Source organism: Ochotona curzoniae, unplaced genomic scaffold, assembly GCF_017591425.1.
Source record: "Ochotona curzoniae isolate NIBS_2020 unplaced genomic scaffold, NIBS_Ocur_1.0 scaffold_4701, whole genome shotgun sequence".
Taxonomy (NCBI): Eukaryota; Metazoa; Chordata; class Mammalia; order Lagomorpha; family Ochotonidae; genus Ochotona; species Ochotona curzoniae.
This window is the reverse complement of record NW_024467122.1, coordinates 48426895-48446544: the sequence shown is the minus strand read 5'-3', so window position 1 is coordinate 48446544 and position 19650 is coordinate 48426895. Positions and strand designations below refer to the sequence as shown.

General features: G+C 39.7%; 1 protein-coding gene across 2 annotated transcripts in view; it reads left to right on the top strand.

Moving 5' to 3' along the window:
* Positions 1-19650, top strand: part of GPR176 (G protein-coupled receptor 176) — a 103154-nt gene that overhangs the window by 61298 nt on the left and 22206 nt on the right. The gene's annotated exons all lie outside the window — the stretch shown is intronic.

Below are 19650 nucleotides of genomic sequence, written 5' to 3'. Positions count from 1 at the left end.
TTTGCCACATTGTATAATATGGCGCCTGACATGCAACTATTAGAGTTCTTGATCTGCTGGGCATTAGGTTTGAGGGCTACCCAGACTTGTCTTGGGTGGAACCTGTAGATGCTGCATTGCTGCAGTTCACTGAGTCAGAAATGAGTTCACTCCCAGCTCAGCGTATACTCAGTCTTTTCCCTTGCCTTTGCCTCCTTATGCAAAATGGCACCCAATTTGGCTCTCGAGGGCTGATTGGGCTGAGGAATACACCCTGTTCTCGCACTACCAGTCTGGGATCTGCTGCTCTGTCTCTGCTCCTAGTCAAATCAAACAAACCAGCAGGACGGAGTGTTCTTTGTCCCAAGCTCCTAATGAAAGTCTCTTCCCACCTGGTTGCTGGTGGAGTTCCAGCTGCTGGTGGAGTTCAGATTGCTGTTTGCTGAATGCGGCTGGAGTGTCAGTCACTGCAATACCACACCATTGTTTTCGCTGCTTTTCTGTGTCAGTCAATCTCCAGGTACCCCTCTGCTGTTGTTCTGTCCTCTCCTATTTCCTGGAATGTGTCCTCTCTGCTTCATCTTGATTAAATGTTTTTCCATCTATTTAAACATATCCTTACCCTATTCCATCTTGATTCTCGTTCTTGTCTTGGCTATTCTAACTCATACCAGTTGTTAACCTTGTTTCATGGCTTCACACTTACAGAAATACATAGTGATAGAATACTGGGGTCTATCAAATACAGATATGGGATTATAATGGAATATGCATCCCTGCTTCCAGACCAAAGATGGATCCCAATGAAACTGCTGGACATGTGTAGACAATGGGATGCTGGACTGTCTGAGATTGTACCAACAATGTTGGGGTACACTTAAATAAGAGACTGATAGAATTATGATTCCTTATGAAGGACTACACTATTGTAACAAAATGGGAATAATCTAATGAGAGTATGATTTTGGTGGGAAGTCCCAGCCTATATGAAATTATACCACATAATTCAAAATTCAAGATAAAAATATATTGAAACTGAAAAAAATGTAATTAATAACATGCCTGCCTCTTCTATGGTTGTTAGGAGACCTAAATCAATTTACATATGCCAGATGTTTAGAATTTTGCCTGTGGTATTCCAAGTGATCAGTAAGCACTAGTTGTCCCATTGTGATTAACTTCAGGCACCTCATCCTCAACTTTTTTTTTGGAGGTTTGTTAGATTCAAGTAGCAGAATCCACTTTTACCTAGCTGAAGAATATTTTCTGAGAAGACATTTGGCAGCTTGCAGAATTTCAGAGACAGTAAGGGAGCTGAGCTTGGGTACTAAATAGGAACCATACAGTGAAAATCTGCAACTACATGGGCATAGGGGCTTTTATAGCACCTGGGTATAAATGCCAGAAGTTCTACCAGAGCTGCCTGCACAGAACCAAAGCTTCTGTTACTGTGCTTGCCCAATGCTCCTTTCAGCCTCCAGATGCTGCAACCTTCACATCACTCAGGCTGCTCACAGTTCCCAAAGGTGTGTTCTTAGTGGGACTGAAATCACACTAAGATCTGTACATTAGTGGCAAGGGACACTTGAGAAATACCTGATCTCTAATCTCTACAGTAATCCTAAAAGGTAATGCTGAATTTTAGGTGGGCTGAGAATGAGTAAGAGCTTATTCTGCTCCCTGACTCCTTCACTAATTGTATAAATGGGATTAAATTGGGGGAAGAGTAAAGTAAGCAGTATGGCTCCTTTTTGCATAAGGCTTTGTATGCCAGTTTGTGTGGGTTTTTTGGTGCAATTTTTTTTTCTGAGAAAGGGCTTGAAAATAATATTGGTCATGTATTCTGTAGTTTTAATGTAGAGAGAAAATGGTGTTCTCTAACCATCCTCTATTAAATGGAGAATCACTAGGAAAATCATTTGGGAAAGATCCTTTTTGTTGGGAGAATTCCTTGCTGATTTAGCATAGAGAGACCCTTTGGAGGTAAGGACAAGTTTTCCAAGAGGATGACTCAGTGATTTCTGAGTGGGAAGGGAAACAGAAAGCAGTAACAATGATCCAGGACCGCTGGGTGCTCCTCTATGGGACAGACTTCCCTGCTTCCCTCCTCCCAGGCACAATCAGAGAGTTCTTGGTGAGGAGATATCTTTTGTTTTGCTTTGTGTTGTTACAGTGGAAATTACAGAGACTCTATCAGCAGGCAGGATAGAGTGAGCACAAAGGCTCACAGACCCTGAGATTGTAAATTCATAGTGATCACTGGAGTTTTCCTATGCCACAAATGTACAGGGTTCAGGGTGTTTCCACTGTTTACAGTTTAGTGTTACAAAGGCCCTGGACACTGTCATGATTATGTAATCTAGAGGAACTGACCCATATATTAAGAGTATGGCTTAATCTTTGGAAACAGACACCAGAATGGCATATTTTTCATTTTGCAAAGCTGGAAATTCATCTGCTTTAACCAACAATTTGTCTTTCCTTTTTTTAAAACTGTATTAATTTTTATTGGCCACTAGGCTACTGTGCTGGGCCTTCTAATAATTTTTTTAAACAATATAATCTGGGTGGCTTCAGATTGCTGCAGCTCTGGCCATTGCAGTCACTTGGGGAGTGAGTCATCAGACAAAAGATCTTCCTCTCTGTCTCTCCTCTTCTCTGTATGTCTGACTTTGCAATAAAAAACAAATCTGGAAAAAAAAAATACAATTTGAGCTACAGAAGAAAGCTAACATCTGTATTCCCTAATGACTTTGTGTTTGACATCATAGTTGATTTGCCTTAATTGGTAGGTATGGACTAGTTCACTTTGCAAGTGAGATACCCAGACTAGTTTTCAGATTGTTTTTGTAAAATCTATGGTATTTATTAGGATGACTTTCTGACTTCTTTACTCAAACAGCACTACACTTGTGTTTTTTGTAACATTATCTAAGTCAGAAGTCCAAAATAGAAAATATTTTAATTTTTCCCCCTGAAGGATTCCTAGATGAGGCCCAGAGAGACAGTAGATTTTCAGTGTTCACTATGAGAGCGGGAGGTGCAATACATGTGCTTTATATGTATTTTAGGGCCATTTGGAAACTTCCCAAACAAGAAAACATTCCCTTCATGAATGTACCCAATTTCTCCATAATGTTATGGTTGAACAATCTCATTCTTTTCTCTTTTTGGGGGCAGCAGGAAACACTAGACCAGAAAAATAAGAACAGCATGAAATAAAGGGATATGTAATTTCTTCCCTTTAGGATATGTCGGTAGATTATTGTTGCCTGGTGGATGAATCTGATTACATGGCCTTATGATATCCCTGAGCTACAGGACCACAAGGAGGCGCAGAGCGCAGCCAAGAGAGCAATGACAACTGAAAGGCTCATTAAGGGGCAAAGCTAGAAATCTTTTTTTGGTGTTGGTCTTCAGACACCACGACATTTCAGAAACAAAATATGTCTGAGATCAAAGAGATGACTGCAAATGGTGCCAGAGCCTTCATGTGTTAAAATATATGCCCCCCCCCCCCAAAAAAGTGCTACTCCAAGTCAGTGTTCTGAGAAATCCATTTTGGTGTGTGAAATTCCAGTTGCTATGACAACCAGGGACCGCGGCATGCTGATTCCTGCTCATAAGGTAAACAAGAATTGTTGTTAATGCATAAGGATCAAGCGTTGCCTTAAAGAAAAAGACAGAGGCTCCCAAGTGCCCATTTGGGTGCCAGACCTTCAGTCTTGTAACACCCCGTGATTGGGGATTATTTGGTGTAGGTCATCTAGTTATCCTAAATGAAGCAGCGTTATCAGATACCAGGAAACATAGTTACTGAGGGTATTTGGTTGAGTGGGGAAATTTTTAAGGAGGCAGTTTATTTACAATATCAGGGTATCTGTGGTATTCAGATTCTTGAAAAATGATGAAATTGAGGCTTCTGACTTAGCAGTGCTTCCTCTCTTTTGTTTTTTTAGGCTTATGTTTCTAATATTGATTTTATTAAAAGACTACAAACAGTGTTAAACCTTGTAGGTACCTCATGTATTGGAATAATTACAAGGAATCTTTAGACATTTAATGGAAAATGCATTCTATAGAAAAACTTTTAAAGGAATTCAAAATTTTCCTCTGCCAAAGTAAACTCACACTAATTTGTTACAACATGTCTAAACAAGATCTAATTTAAGGCACCAATAAAAAAGTAGTATCAGAATAATATGAATTCTGAAATTGAAGCAGTAACCAATGTCAAATTCATGATGAAACTTGCATGGAAGAGTGATGATATTATCATGATGCTTTATTTAAAAACTCCTGGGGACAAAGCCTAAAAAAACAGGTCAAAATCAATACTTTACAAATGGATTCTTTTTTTTTTTTTAGTTTTAAAGATTTTAAAATTTATTTGAAAGGCAGTCACACACACAAGCAGTCACACACTCTGAGAGAGAGAGAGAGAGAGAGAGAGAGAGAGAATGAGAATCTTCTATATGAGGTTTCACTTCCCAAATGACTTTAATGGCTAGAGTTGGGCCATGCTGAAACCAGGAACCTGAATTCCATCCAGGTCTCTCATATGGGCCCAAGTACCTGGGCTATTTTCTGCTTGTTTCCTGGGAATATTAGCAGAGAGCTTGATCAGAAGCAAAGTTGAACCAGTACTCCGCTCTGGGATGCTTATGCCTCAACCAGACCCACAGATAACCTATTACAAGGGATAAGACAATACTGAAGATGAAGCCTGTATTTGGCAGACCATTCACAATTTTCAAGGAAAATGTGAATCTTGTACATGACCTTGCTGAAGAGGACTGCTGATTAACAGCAGAAACAATAGCCAGCATCAGAGACATATCACATGGTTCAATTCTGGGTGAAAAATTGAAGTTGAGAAATTATCTGCTCCATAGATGCCAAGACTGTTGCACCTGGATCAGTTACAGATAATAGCAAGGGTTTCAAGGAACATCCTCAACAGTTGGAATCAAGATCATGAGGTATTTCTTCAAAGAATTGTAATAGAAGACAAAATATTTTATCAGTGTTTCCAAAGACAAAACATAATCAAAACAATAGGTACCTAGCAGTGGAAGTGGTCCAGTAAAAGTGAAAGTTTACCAGTCAAGAGCAAGTTCATGACAGCAGTGTTTTGGATTGTTCAAAGCAGTTAGCTTGTTGATTTTTTGAAAGGCTTATTATGAGATAGTTTTGAGAAAGTCGCTAGGATGATTTCCCAAGAGTCCTCTTCTCCTGCAGCACTGCTCCAGCTCATTGCTGTCATCAGGAAAGGAGTCATCAGGAGAAGGACTTCGACGGGAGATTATTAGGCATCCTCCTTACAGCCCTGATTTGGCTCCTGAGACTTCTTTTTATTTCTTGATTTTTTTTAAAAAGAAAGATACACTTATTTGTTTGAAAGACAGGTACAAAAAGAAAGAAATTGGTTTTCTATCTGCTTACTTCCCAGATGACTTCAACAGCTGTGGCTGGGAGCTAGGAGCCAGGAGCTTCTTCTGGGTCTCTTGAGAGGTGCAGGGATCCAAAGACTTGAGCCATGTTCTGCTGTTTTCCCAGGCCAGGAAGTGCAGGAGTTGGAACATGGACTGGTGACCATATGGGATGCCAGCACCACAGGTGGAGGCTTAGCTTACCAAAGCAATGGCCCACAAATTTTTAAAGAAGGCGAACCAATTGGACAATAATCTCAGACCTCAAGTGTTTCTCTGAACATAAATGTTATTGTCTCAGTAAATAATATTTTCTCTAGAGTTGTTCAAGTAAGAGACCAAGGAATCATTTTCACTTTTTTTTTTCACTTCCTAAGTTGATGTATCAACAAATGCTATAGATTTTAGCTCCATAATATAGCTCCAACCTACTTACTTCTCCTGTTTCAACTCCTACCATGTTATTTGTCACATGACCCTTTCTTTCTTAGGAAAACTTCATAGTCTCCTCACTAGCGTCTCTTTTGTTCTCTTGTGCTTTTGCTATTAATTTTCCCCAAAGTCATCAAGATGATCTTTATTTTTAAATTAGACATTTTATTTTGAGATAACAGTAGATTGGCTTGGACTTAATAGAGAAATAATAGAGACCCAAGGCTATCATGATGGCTCAACTTGCTAATTCTCTGCCTGTGAGTGCCGGTATCCCATATTGGTGCTGGTTCATGTCCTGGGTGCTCCACTTATGTCTAGCTTCCTGCTTTTGGCCAGGGAAAGCAGTGGAGGATGGCCCAAAGCCTTGGGATCCTGCACCCACATACTGGACCTGGAGGTAGCTCCCGGCTTCTGGCTTTAGATCAGCTTAGCTCTGGCCATTGTGGCCATTTGGGGAGTGAACCAGCAGATGCAAGGTTTTTTGTTCTGTCTTTCCTTCTTTCTGTAAATCTACCTTTCTAATAAAAATAATGAATAAATCTTAAAGAAAAGAAAAGAAATAGTAGAAATAACTGCATACTTAACCCAGTTTCCCCCAAAGAGTGACACTGTGTATTATGCTGTGATATTACAGTTAAGATCTTGACATTGATAAATGAAAATACAGAAATTTCACACCACCACAAGTGTCCTTCTGATGCTTTTGTATGCTCCTATATCCCTGGTACAACAGTCTCCTTCCCTAGCAACACCTGAACTGTTACCCTCTTCTGTAAGTTTTATATTTTCAAGGAAAATTAATAACAGGGAATCAAACAGTTTATCTGTCTAAAAGTTATAGCATTATATTGAAAAAGAATCCCGATAATGGAGATCCTTACATCCCATTCCCAGTTGTAAGGGGAAAAATTTAGTCTTTTAACATTGTGTATAATGTTAGGAGGAGGCTTTTTAAAAATAATATTCCTTATCATATTGAGAATTTTATATGAATTTTAATTTTTATATCATATTGAGAATTTAATATTCCTTATCATATTGAGAATTTTATAGTGAAATATGTACTTTTTCTTTTCTTAGGATTTATTTTTTTAATTTGAAAGGCAAAGAGAGAGTGAGAGAAACTCTTCTGTTTGCTGGTTTCGCAGCCAGGAATCTTTTTAATTTTTAAAAAGATTTGTCTATCTATCTATCTATTTATCTATCTATTTATTTAAAAGCACAACATCATTGAGAAAGGGAGAGACTGTCAAAGAGAGAGAGAGAAAGAGCAGTATCTTCTGTTAGTTGGTTTCCTACCAAATTACTGCAGTAGCTACAGTTGGGCCAGGCTAAAGCCAAGAGTCAGTTAACTGCTTCTGACTCTCCTGTGTAGATTGCCAGGGCCCAGGTACTTGGCCTGTCATCCACTGCCTCCTCAGGTGTATTAGCAAGAAACTACATCAGAATTGGAGCAACTGAGACTCAAACTGGCACTCTGATTGAGATGCCAGTGTCACGAGAGGTAACTTAATTGGCTGTGCCAAGGCCTAGCCCCAGGTGGTTTTTTGGTTTTGTTTTTTGGTCCCTGTATGTATTTTGGTTCTTTTTTGTGGGTTTTTTTTTCCCTGTCTTACAAGCTTCGTTTTGTTGATAGGTGATTTTTTTTTTTTTTTTACTAGTGTACTTTGATTCCTTGATGCTGTTTTTGCTGTTTGTTTTGTGGTTACTAGTTATCTTACAAAAACTATATAAGCTATCTTGTGGAATGATAAAAACTTAACATTGACTGTGAAGAAATGGAATGAGACAAAGAACTTAGAGATACACAAATCCTGATAAGGAATGCTATATTTTTCCCCATTTTCCCCTGAATTTTAAATTTTGATGCTACATTTGATTTTTTTTTCAGTATTGCCTATCTCAGCATTTAAAAAAAGATTCATTTATTTTAATTGGAAAGTCAGATATACAGAGAGGAGGAGAGACAGAGAGGAAGATCTTCTGTCTGATGATTCACTCCCTAAGTGATCACAATGGGCAGTGTTGAGCTGATCCGAAGCCTGGAGCTAGCAGCTCTTCCTGGTCTCCCATATGGGTGCAGGGACCCAAGGCTTTGGGCCATCATTGACTGCTTTCCCAGGCCACAAGCATGGAGCTGGATGGGAAGTGGGGCTGCCAAATTTAGAACTGGCGCCCAGCACACTCAAGGTGAGGACTTGAGCCACTAAACCATGGCGCTGGACCCTTGTTGTTTCTGCTATTCGGTACTCCTACCTACGTTCTCTTCCCTATCTTCCCTCCATTGTGCTATTAAGCCTATTTATTGGATTTTTAATTTTTGTTTTTCTGATTTTCAGATTTTTAAAAAGATGTATTTTATTTATTCAAAAGACAGAGTTATAGAGGGAAAAAAGAGAGGGAGAGTCTGACCCAAGAAAATTTCACATCCTAGATAAGATTCACAAGGAGAGAGAAATCTTTCACTCACTGGTTCATTCCTCAAATGGTCACAAATATTGAGGCTGAGCCATGTCAAACCAGGAGCCAGGAACCAGGGGCTTCATCTGGGATTTCCCATGTGGGTGCAGAGGCGCTCAGACCATTCCCTGCTGGTTTTCACAGGTATGTTAGTAGGAAGCTGCACTGGAAGTGGAGCAGCTGGAACTTGAACCAGTACCCATATTGCAATTCCAGCACTGTAATCAGTAGCTTAACCTGGTATGTCACAATGCCAGCTTCACCTATGGTGTTCTTGATTTCAGCACTAAAAACGTGTATCCCATAGCTTTGTCAGTCCTGGGCAAACCAGGGTGATTGGATATTCGTAGGGAGTCCAAGAGTCATCTCAGCACCTATTCTACTTGGCTCTTGGGTGAGAAGAGATTAAAAGAATATCATAGTGGTTTGCACAACCCGAGTGTTGTTCTTCAAAGCCCTGAATTGTTGAGGTCTTGTTAAAATGTGTTTTTCTGACATCTGAAAGCCAAAGAAAAGTATAGGTACTTCTGGAACCGGATCTATGTAGCCTGTAGGTTCTAGAACTAAATTTTCTCACCCAATTTATTTTTTTCAGTAGGAAATGCGGGGTAGCAAATGGGTGAGAAGAAGGGTTCTCATTAGCTTATTAGAGACATTATGAATGATTTCTCGACCTTCATTCATTCACCTCCTTGGTCTGTTTTCTCCACAATTTCATTATAGTTTGGATAATGGAGCAGATGAGTAGCTAAATTAATAGCTATATAGTGTGGGTTGAGGTTAAATTTATATTTTATGACAGTGTTTCCCAATGTCTAATATGTAGCTACTCACCTAGAATCTTAAATACATATTCCTGGGTATAAATGCAAAGAATAACTCAGCTGGTTTGTTGAGGGTATTGGGTATGTCATGAGAAACTCTAGTTTTACAAGCAACCTAATGTTTAATATTCATGAATTATGATACTTGAAGACCAAGATTCTGGCAGGGAGGCCCAAATATTAGGTTAAATCTGTAGTTATTGTCACTTTTAGTTGCAAGGGCCAGAGAGAAAGATCTTTTGTCTGCTGATTCATTTCCCAAGTGGCCACAATGGCCAGAGCTCAGCCAAACTGAAGCCAGGAGACAGGAACTTCTTCTGAGTCTCGCACATTGGTGCAGGATCCCAAAGCTTTGGGCCATTCTCCACAGCTTTTCAGGGCCACAAACAGGGAGCTAGATGGGAAGTGGAACAGATGGGACATGAACCAGTGCCCTTATGGGATCCTGGGCATGCAAGGTGAGGATTTAGCCACTTCAGCTATTTTGTCCAATGCATTTTCTTCTGCATAATGTTTACAAGATAAAGGATTTTTTATCTTGCTTTTACTTTATCGCTTTAAAAAATTGATTTAACAGACTTAGAATTTTAATTTTATGCAAAATATTTAGATTTAAGATTTATTCTGTGTATTAGAAAGGGAGAGAAAGAGAGAATCTTCCATCTATTGATTCACTCCCCAGGTAGCCATAATATCTGAGGCTAAGACAGGTTGAGGGACCAGGAGTGTCATCCAGGTTTCCCATTACAATGCAGAGGCTTGAGCACTTAGGACCTCTTCTGCTGCTTTCCCAGGTGCATCAGCAAGGAGTTGGACTGGAAGTGGAGCAGCTGGGACTCAAATCAGCACCCATATGGGATGCTGATGTAACAGATGGTGGCTTAACCCTTTATGTCACAATGTCATTTTATATTAAGAGAATTGCTAAGTCTGTCTTGAGATTCTGATTTTGCCTGTGATTTGCTATTAGCAAGCTTTCTGTTAGCAGAATAAATAAACTGTTGAGTTGTGAAAGCAAGAGATATAAAATGTGCTACGTTATATATGGGGGAGAATTAGTAGGAAAAGAAATGTGATTGTGACAGAGGAGAGAGAGTTAGAGAGAGACTGGAGATACCATCAACACAGCAAAAATGCTTCACTTGTTTAATTGCTTCCCTGTTTCACCATTTACTGGGGAGCAAGATCAGATTCCTCTGGTGCAGGCAACTGAGACTGGTGTCAGACATGCCAGACACATCTCTGTGTCAACTCTTTTAGAATATTATTTAGCTGTGTGTGTTTTGTTTGGTTTTTTTTTTTTTTTTTTTTTTTTTACTTACTTGGGAGACAGCAGTCCTGCAAAAGAATATACTAAAATCAGCCTATAAGGGACATGGGATTGATAAAGTAAATGAATTTCTCTGGTTTTTTTTTTTTTGGTCCCCACTTTAGGAACACATTGATAGACTCAGTTTTCCTTTATAGTATGCAATTCAGCATTTTTTGCATCTTCATCGAATTGTGCAACCATCATCACATGATCCAGAATATTTTTATTACTCTAGACAGATACCTCATGCTCACTGACATTTCCATTTCCTCCCAAACAAGTTTCTGCTGCCTTCAGCCCTAGGCAACTACCGATCTGCTCTCTATCTCTAAGAATTTGCCTATCATGCATGCATATAAATGAAATCTGTGTACGTGTGTGTATGTGTGTGTTACTGGCTTCTTCACTTGGCAGTGTTTTGAATTTTTTTTCCATGTTATAGCATTATACTCTATGGCATGGATGGAGCACACTTTCTTTGTTCTTTTGTTAGTACACATTGAAGTTGCTACCACTTTTTGTCATTATTAACAGTGAACATTCTGTACATTATGAGGTGGACAATTTTATTGTTCTTGTATATGTATCTAGAAGTAGAATTTCTGGGTATGGTTGGCAACAGGATAGTGCTGTCCACCCTATTCTGCCCTAAAGATGTCCTTGCCCTTAGCCTTGAAAATTGAATATATTATGCCATAGTCATTGGACATGAAAGGTGCAGTTCCAGCTTCCTGATAATGTGCACCCTGGGAGGCAGTAGTGATGATGCTTGGGTCTCTGTCTCCCATGTGGGAGACTCAGGTCTGGCCCAGTCCTGGCTGCTGCGGCAGTTGAGGATTGAACCAGTGGATGAAAAATCTCTTTATCCCTGTTTGTCCTTTCTCTATGTCGCTATCTCTTTCCCAGTCTACCTTTCAAAAAGACAGAAAAATGACTAAATAATGATAATTTCTTCTTAGCAGCACCTTAGCATTCTCTTCATATCAGTTATCTTATGATACAAAATAAATAAAATGATTTGAATTCTGCAAATGATTCACGCCAGGAGCAATAACAAGATCTGTTTATTTAGATAACTGGCTGGCTTATGTATGTATTCATATATAAATAAATATTTGAAAATCCTTCACAAAGTTATGGAAAGATTATTTTACTTTGGTACAAAACATTTTGGAATGCACCCATTGCTTTTTATAATATATACTTCCCAGAAACTTTTTGAAGACCTTCTGCCCTACAAATTGTTTGAATTTTTCAAAACCGAGAACATGAAATTTACTTCCCAGTTAATATTTATTACTCATCCTTGTGTGAATATGGCAGCCTTGGTATAACAACTAAGGAAAATCTGGTTGGAAAGTTCATGTGCTACCAGCTCAGGGGCCCCAGGTCTCTCAGTTTAGAGAGAAGAGACAGGGACTGAAGAACAGATCAACTTTGTCCTTAAGGGAGGTAGTTAATTTTGCAAGTTAGAGCTGTAAAGCCAGGTAGCCAAATACTCAGAGTGGAGACAATGCTAATGAAGTTAAAGCAATAAACAAAAGTGTCTTACAACAGAAAAAGTAATCAGAGCAAAGATCTTCATTAACTAATTATTTTTGACTCATGTCTGCAGCTCTTGGACCACTTTTAAGTGTGTCCTAAGCCCACCTCCTTCATTCCTACAATTACTCACTTTTCTCTGTAAATACCTGCAGCTTCCCTCTACAGAGATCTTGTAGATTGATTCCCCAGGGCATTGCACGTTCCTTGGTGTCTGTATGCACATTTATCGTTTGATTCTTTGGCATTCTTTCTAATTTCATGGCTTCTTTACTTATGTTTGTTTTTTACCCCCAGTTCCCTATCTTCGATTCTCCTGGCACTTCTTTTTTAGTACATGGGCAGTCTTTAATTTTTTTTTTTTTATTTTACTGGAACAGAGGGAAAAATCACACATTTCTGATTACTTATCTTGTTCCCAGGGTGAATTACAAGAAACCATGTTTGGCACATTTGATCCCTGCTGGTAAGGCTGCTTTCTTAACCTATGCTAAGACTTCCATCCTTCAGGTCCTTGTAAACTGCCCTTTCAGGTGGCCTAGAATCCACTCTATCCCCAAAGAACCAGACAGGAAACCTGAGCAGTGCATGAAGAAACCTTGGCCTCAGGCGAAGACAGGAACAGGAAGTGGAGGCAACTCAGCAGCCCCTCCACTCAGGGTCTTTCCCCTCCCTGGCTTCTCTTTTCCAGACAAGGTACTTTGTCAAGATGCTTGTCACTCAGACCATGAGTAGGAGAGACTGTTCCTACCTCTGTTCCTCCTAGTTCCCACCTTAGTTCAGGATGGTTCTGTGAGCTTGCTGTCACTGCTGTAAAATAATCCCAACATTATCTTCATCTCCAGTTAAGGATAAAAAAAGAAAAAAGAACCACACACACACACACACAACTCCAGGAATATCTGTATTTTAAGAACAGGTTTTTAGAAACAAAAACAAACAAACAAAAAATAACCCCTAAAGGTGATATTGTTACCGTTACACCTGACTGGCTAAAACTAGAGAGTTGTCTTTCTGTGTGTGGTTGTTTTGTGTGTTTGAACAAGCATATATTCCCTAACACTGTTTGATCTTAAAAGCCAAAGAAATCACATATTCCATCTTCTAGTTCTACTAGTAAAGTAGTGAATGTTGACCACGTGGAATGGACACTTCTACATGTTCACACAGGGATGTGCCATGTTGTAGCTTAATGATGGATATTCAGGTTGTTTTCATGTAGGTGTCCCTGTCAGCAGTCTTGGAACAAGCACATTTGAACATACAACGATATATATTGTTTTGGTTATGGATGGGGTACTTCCACAACAGGCGAACTATGCTCAAGATACGTGCATTTAGTAGATACTTCCAGGGTACATTCCTATGCCTGTAGCAATCCACTAGTCACCCTAAACATATAAGGATATTTCTATCTCCATCCTTTAGTACTGTGTCTTTTTATTTTGTCTTTGCTGAACAATGGTGAAAGATGGTTTCTCCTTTTTCCTTCGGATGTGCTGTGTCAGTGGTCAAGTTTCATTCTTGGAGGCTGACTCTGGTGCTATCTTTGGGATTGATTTCAGCTCCTCTTGTTCACACTTCCTCACCCTGGCTTCCTTTTTCTCCAGGCAAGAGCTGAAGAAGCAATTTCAGTAAGCATGATGGATTTTAGTCATAGAAACTGTTGTGTGCTGAATAAATTTAGAAACATAAAAAGATGGCGTTCAGACACATGTAATTCAGAAAGATTATGGGAATGAGGAAGACAAAGTAGGTAATATGTGTACACACTTTCTAGGAGTGTTCTGGCTTTGCCTAGCTCTCTGCAGAGGCCACAGGCGCTCCCCTGCAGGAGGGGAGGACAATCTGCGTGGCTAGCATGTTAACCAGGAAACCCTAAGCATTTCCAGAGCTGTGCAGCCTCACATCTTTCCACCTTCCCTGCTAAAACAAGACCCTTCCTGCCTGAGAGTTTCCTAGCTTTTAAGGTGCTCTAAGATTCTGTCTTTACTTTCACCAGAAACCTCCCAGGCCCTTTCCAGGAATGTACCTACTGTCAGTGTTCTCTGCTGAAGAGCAATTGGGTTTTTCTGAAAATGATTTTCCATCTCTGCTTCAGGCTGAACTCTCAGTTGCCTCATCCACTGCCTTGCTTGGGCTTGTCCACATGGCATGTCTCTTGGACTAGGATGTGGCCACAATTTCAGGGTCTTGTATGTGTGTGTCTGTGTGTGTTGTAGATTTTCTCCAAGGCAAAAAATTTTCTTATAAAAATCTACCTTTCCTTTCACTCCGGCATCTTTCTCATCCAGTAGGCTACAAAGTAGGCACCCCAGAGTGGTGTTAACTCTCTCGAGGATGCTTTTCCCAATGAAAGGCAGTACATTGATCTGTGAATCAGAGCAGTGAGGTTGGAGTGTCTGCCTGACCCAGTTAAGCTTGCTTCTAAGCCTGTGGAGTGTTGAGAGCAGCATCCAACCCTGAAGCAATTTGGTTACTCCAGAAATGCTTCAGTCTCCCATTTGGAGTAGATGAAACACTGACACAGGGAGTACTCCTTTTTTTTTTTTAAAGGATTTAAAAATTTTATTTGAAGTAATGAGTTAGGGAGAGGGAGAGAGATTGATCATTCATCTCTCCTTCATGCTCTGGATAGTTGCATGGCCTGCATGGGGCTGGGATGAAGGCAGGAGCTAGGAGCTTCATCTGAGTCTCCTGTATTGGTGGCCAGTCTCAAACATTTGGATCATTTTCTGCTGCTTTCCCCAGGCCATTAGTAGAGCTGGTTCAGAAATAGAGCAGCTGGGACACAAATTGGCACCCATATGGGATGCCAGCATTGGAGGCAATGATGCTACCTCCTCTGCCACAATGCCAGCCCCCCTTCTGGATTTTGATAAACTTGTTGACCATCGGTTGGCAAAAATTAGTAAGAAGTCTCTGGGGAAAACAACAGAAAATGAGTATTTATACACAACAGCAAGGCAGTATATATTTTTTTTAATTGGAAAGTCAGATATGCAGAGAGGAGGAGAGACAGAGAGGGAGATCTTCTATGCGCTGATTCACTCCCCAAGCAGCTGCAATGGCCAGAGCTGAGCCAATTTAAAGCCAGGAGCCTGGAATGTCTTCCCGGTCTCTGATGTGGGTATAAGGTCCCAAGGCATTGGGGCATTTTCAACTGCTTTCCCAGGCCTCTGGCAAGTAGCTGGATGGGAAGTGGGGCTGCCAGGATTAGAATTGGTGCCCATATGGGATCCCGGTGCATGTAAGGAGAGAACTTTAGCAGCTAGGCTACCATGTCGGGGTCCAGTAGTATTGTTTTTAATGACAAAACCCCATAAACAAAGTGATTGTCAACTTGTAGGACAAAATCGAAATAAATTGTAATGTATTTACCCCATACAATTTACATTGCAGGAATAATGTATTACATTATTACATCCTGAAATGTACTACATATATTTGCATATATTCACACACATGTATGTACATATATAATAACATTCTATTTTTATTTCTTAATGATTTATTTATTTATTTGACAGGCAGAGTTGAAAGAGATGAGGGATGTTACATCTACTCATTCATTCCCTCAAATGAGCGCAATTGCTCAAATCTGAGTCAGTGTGAAGTCAGGAGCCAGGAGCTTCATTCCAGACTCCCACATAGGTGCAGGAGTATAAGCAGTTAAGTCATCTTCCACTGCTTTTCCTGGCACATTATAACAAGAAACTGGATCAGAAGTGGAGCAACTAGCACTGAATTGGTGCCCATATGGATCTCTCTGTCTTTGTAACTCTTATTTTCAAGTAATTAAATATATCTCTTTTAAAAATCCTCTTTCTTTGTGAAGAAGCAAAGAGTAAAGAAAGAGGATAGTTTTAAACTGTAAAGGTGCTACGCCTCTTTGTCCATCACACTACTCTGGGAGGTGTCATTTACATTCAAGTTCATGGACTTTTTGTCTGCTCTAATTAGTGATCACAGTGAAAGAGCAGCTTTTCTGATTCTCACATGTTTGTGTGGTGGGCCAGGCTAGACATTTGGATTTTACCTTTACAAACAGTAGGAAAGCAAAGAATTTCAAGAAAGAGGAATGATGTTGCTGATGGCTTTACAAATGATCAGACTGGTTGTTGTGTGGAGAATATGTGAGATGGAGAGTGGAGATCAACTGGGAGGTGATTACAGTAGCTGCAGTGAGAAGACAGCTATCGGGTTGAAGCAGAGAGGCAGGTGTGTTGTACATTTATTGGCAGACTTGACAGAAGTCAGCACCGGCTTGGATGTAGGGCTGAGAAAGAAGTGTCAAGTCCGATTCCCATGTTTTGACATGAACAACCAGGAGAATATTGGAGGAGAAGGAGATGTGGGAAATAAGATCAAAGATTTAGTTTGTAATTTTAGCTTTGAAATGCTTGTGAAAATCTAAAGTGAAGTTGTCAGGTGGACATATGGATAATCTGGTGGCAATATGTATATTTAGGTCTGTGACTCAAATAAAGGGCGAGTAAAGCAATAAGTGCAGAAGTCATTAGAATTTCTTCTGAAACAGTCTGAATATGAGAAGAGTAAACTGCATGACAAAGACCAAAACTGAGCCCTGATGAAGGAAGAGAAGTGGCCAAAGTGGTAGAAAACCAGAAAGCTCTGGATGTGTGGCTGCCAGTCTCTAATGTCTAACTGGTAGTAGATATCAGACCTCCAAACGGTTTTGTTGAGATTATCCCATAAGGGAAAAGTAGATGCTGCTACTATTAGGCCCTTACTATCACCCTGCCAGTTTCACCCTTGGTGTTAATGGCTGATGTGTCTCAACTATTTTGTGCCTTTTAAAATAGCAACTTATCGGGGTTGGGAGTGGTGTAAGTGTAAATGGGGAGGGTGAAAGAAGAAATCCCTGAGCCTATAAAACTATATCGTGGAAAATAGAAAGGTAAAAAAAAAAAATAGCCACTCATCAAGCAAATCATATTCCACCAGAAGAAGCTATGTTTTCCTAATTTCATCATTTTTACTGTTAACAGAAAGAAGTCAAGCTGATAAACTTATTTTATGGACTATTAATCATCTGGGTTTTTGTGTTTATTGTAATTCTGAGCCAGACAGATTAAACAGGAGATTTACTCTCATGAGTTAGCGGAGTTATGTCTAGGAGAAAAGTGGAAAGCCTTTTGATTTATTTTCTTTGAAATGAAAACCTACCTCTCTGTAGTAATAGTATTTTGTGGATGTTCAGTGAGTACTGTGATGCCTTTCATGGCTTACAGAAATATGTCTATTTATAATTATGTAATGATTAATAAAAGATTGTTTGCAAATAATTATACATAACATGATAGTTATTTAACAGCATGGGTGAGGCAGTGTTTGGGCAGCACTTTTTAGTGCTTTATTATAGCATCCCTGCAATGTAATTATTTGAAAAATTTTTTGGAAACTTTTTGAAAAAAGTAAGACAGAGCTTATGCAATGTGTCTAGGTGAAAGATCTCAGTAGATAGTGGCTCAGAGTTGTAAACATTTATCTCTCCGTGTTTTTGTAGGCCGGAAATTTGGAAGCCGCTAAGCTAGGTGTTCTGGCTCAAAGTATGGTTAACTGCAGTTAAGATGTGGAGCAGAGCAGCAGTCACCTGAAGACTTGAGTTGGGTTAGAGGATCAACTTCCTCGTTAGTTTGCTCACATGGCTGTTGACATGGGGTCTCAGTTCTTTCCATGTCTTCATATGGATGCTTGGCTTTCCTTGAGACATGTCAACTAGCTTTCCCTAGAGCAATTGATTCAAAGGAAATGAAGACAGAAATGACAATGTCTTTTTTTTCCCCACAATGTCTTTTATGTTATAGGCTAGGAAGTCTCGCTACCCATTTCTGCCACATCCACTGTTTACTCAAGTTGGCCCTGTTCATTGTGGGAGAAGCCCACACCCAGACATGGGTGGGGAATTCTAGGAAGTGAGGAATCATTGACCATCTTAGGGGTAGATTACTATAGAAGGAAATTAAAGATGATTCTTCAGTCTGTATGACAGCATAGACTTTATTTGGTGTTATTGATTATAATCTTGCTCCTTAAAAGTTCTTAATGAACAAAATAATAATTTAAGAAGTGGTAGTGTGTCACCTACCTTTGCATAAATACTCACTTTTATTTCCTTATTTGGGGAAATACTTACTAGGCAGTTTTCTGTCTCCAGCCATGTAATGTAAGTCTGACAGAAACTGTAGCTTAATTTAAGTAGATTGTATAGTTTATGTTAATTGCTTCATCCACATTAAATCAGTGACATTAATTGCACTGTAAAAGCCAGTATTTTACAGACTTGAAAAATAGAAGATCAATATTTCACAAACTAATTTTTCTTCTGTCTTTTGTTTTGTAATGGGAAAATAAGAGGTTAGATCTCATCATTGATATTGGTGGCTTAAACAGGCTAATAGTATTTCATGCTGGTTTTATTTTGAACCAGCAGGGAAATTACATGGTAAATAACTCTGTGTTATTCAAATCAACTAATATTAGAGGAAAAATGCAGCAATTGTAGGCTGACTATTCATGAAATGCTAAAAAAGGCAAATTCTTCTTTGTTTATTTGTGTCACTGTGGCCATCACCCTCACAGATTTTGGATTCTTAGAAAATGATACAAAGCAAAGAAATTTTTTGTCCAGTTTTCAGTAATGAAGTAATGGAGATACAGGTACAAAAAGTCCTGATTGCCTTAAATAGTCACTGTGAAAGGCACATAAACTGCAGGGTTTACAACAGGGAGACAAATAGAAGCTACTGGTTTGCCCTTAATTTTTGTTCTCCTTTCCACTCTCCCCATTCTGGTACTGTTTGACGGACGGCAGAAGAAGAAAAAAGAAGAAAATTGAACAATTTGCTTTCCAAGGGGTGGTGTTTCTGCCCACCCACATGCCCTAAATCACAGACAAATGTTGTAACATCTGCAGGGCATCTCAACACCTCTTGTTGGCATAATTCTTGCCTCGAAAAGAACCATATTCAAATCAGGTGCCTTAGTTTTCAACTTGTACCCTGTATCAAGGTGCTATTTTTTTTCCCTTTATAGTATTCTTGACTCGTCCTGTTCTGTCTGAGCATTATTCCCTTCTCTTAGTTTGCCCCCATGGACTACATGCTGAAGCTCACTCTTATAATGCCTCTTGTGATCTGTTCTTGACTTTGCTTTAACCTCCAGAGCTATCATTTTTCAACTTCCTTCCAGAGCCTCCCTGCCTTGGCCATCTGCCTCTGGCCTCATCCCTATTTGGCAATCTCCAGCTTTTACCCCATCTGCTGCTCTCACCCAGTTCCTTGTTGTACAAATGCTCCTATGCTGTTAGTTGCTCCTTCCTTGTGGGGAGAGGAAAAAGTGTGTGAAGGACGCACAGGAGGGCTATTCTCTAGAGATCTACCCTTGTTCCTTATCCTCTTCTCTATTGTTTGCCTCCCTTCCAAAACTCAGCTGTGAAAAAGGGAATGGAATTCTCAATTTTAAAGTAATGTATTGTCCAGCTGCGCTGGATCATAAGGAGAAAGAGGCTCCCATTTCCAGGCTATTGTTCCTCCAACTCTCATCAACTACACTGAGTCTCAGGGACTGCAACAGGAACGGGCCCACTTTCTTTTCTTAGTCTCTAATTGTTTTTCCTTTGGGGTCTTTGGGGATATTTCCA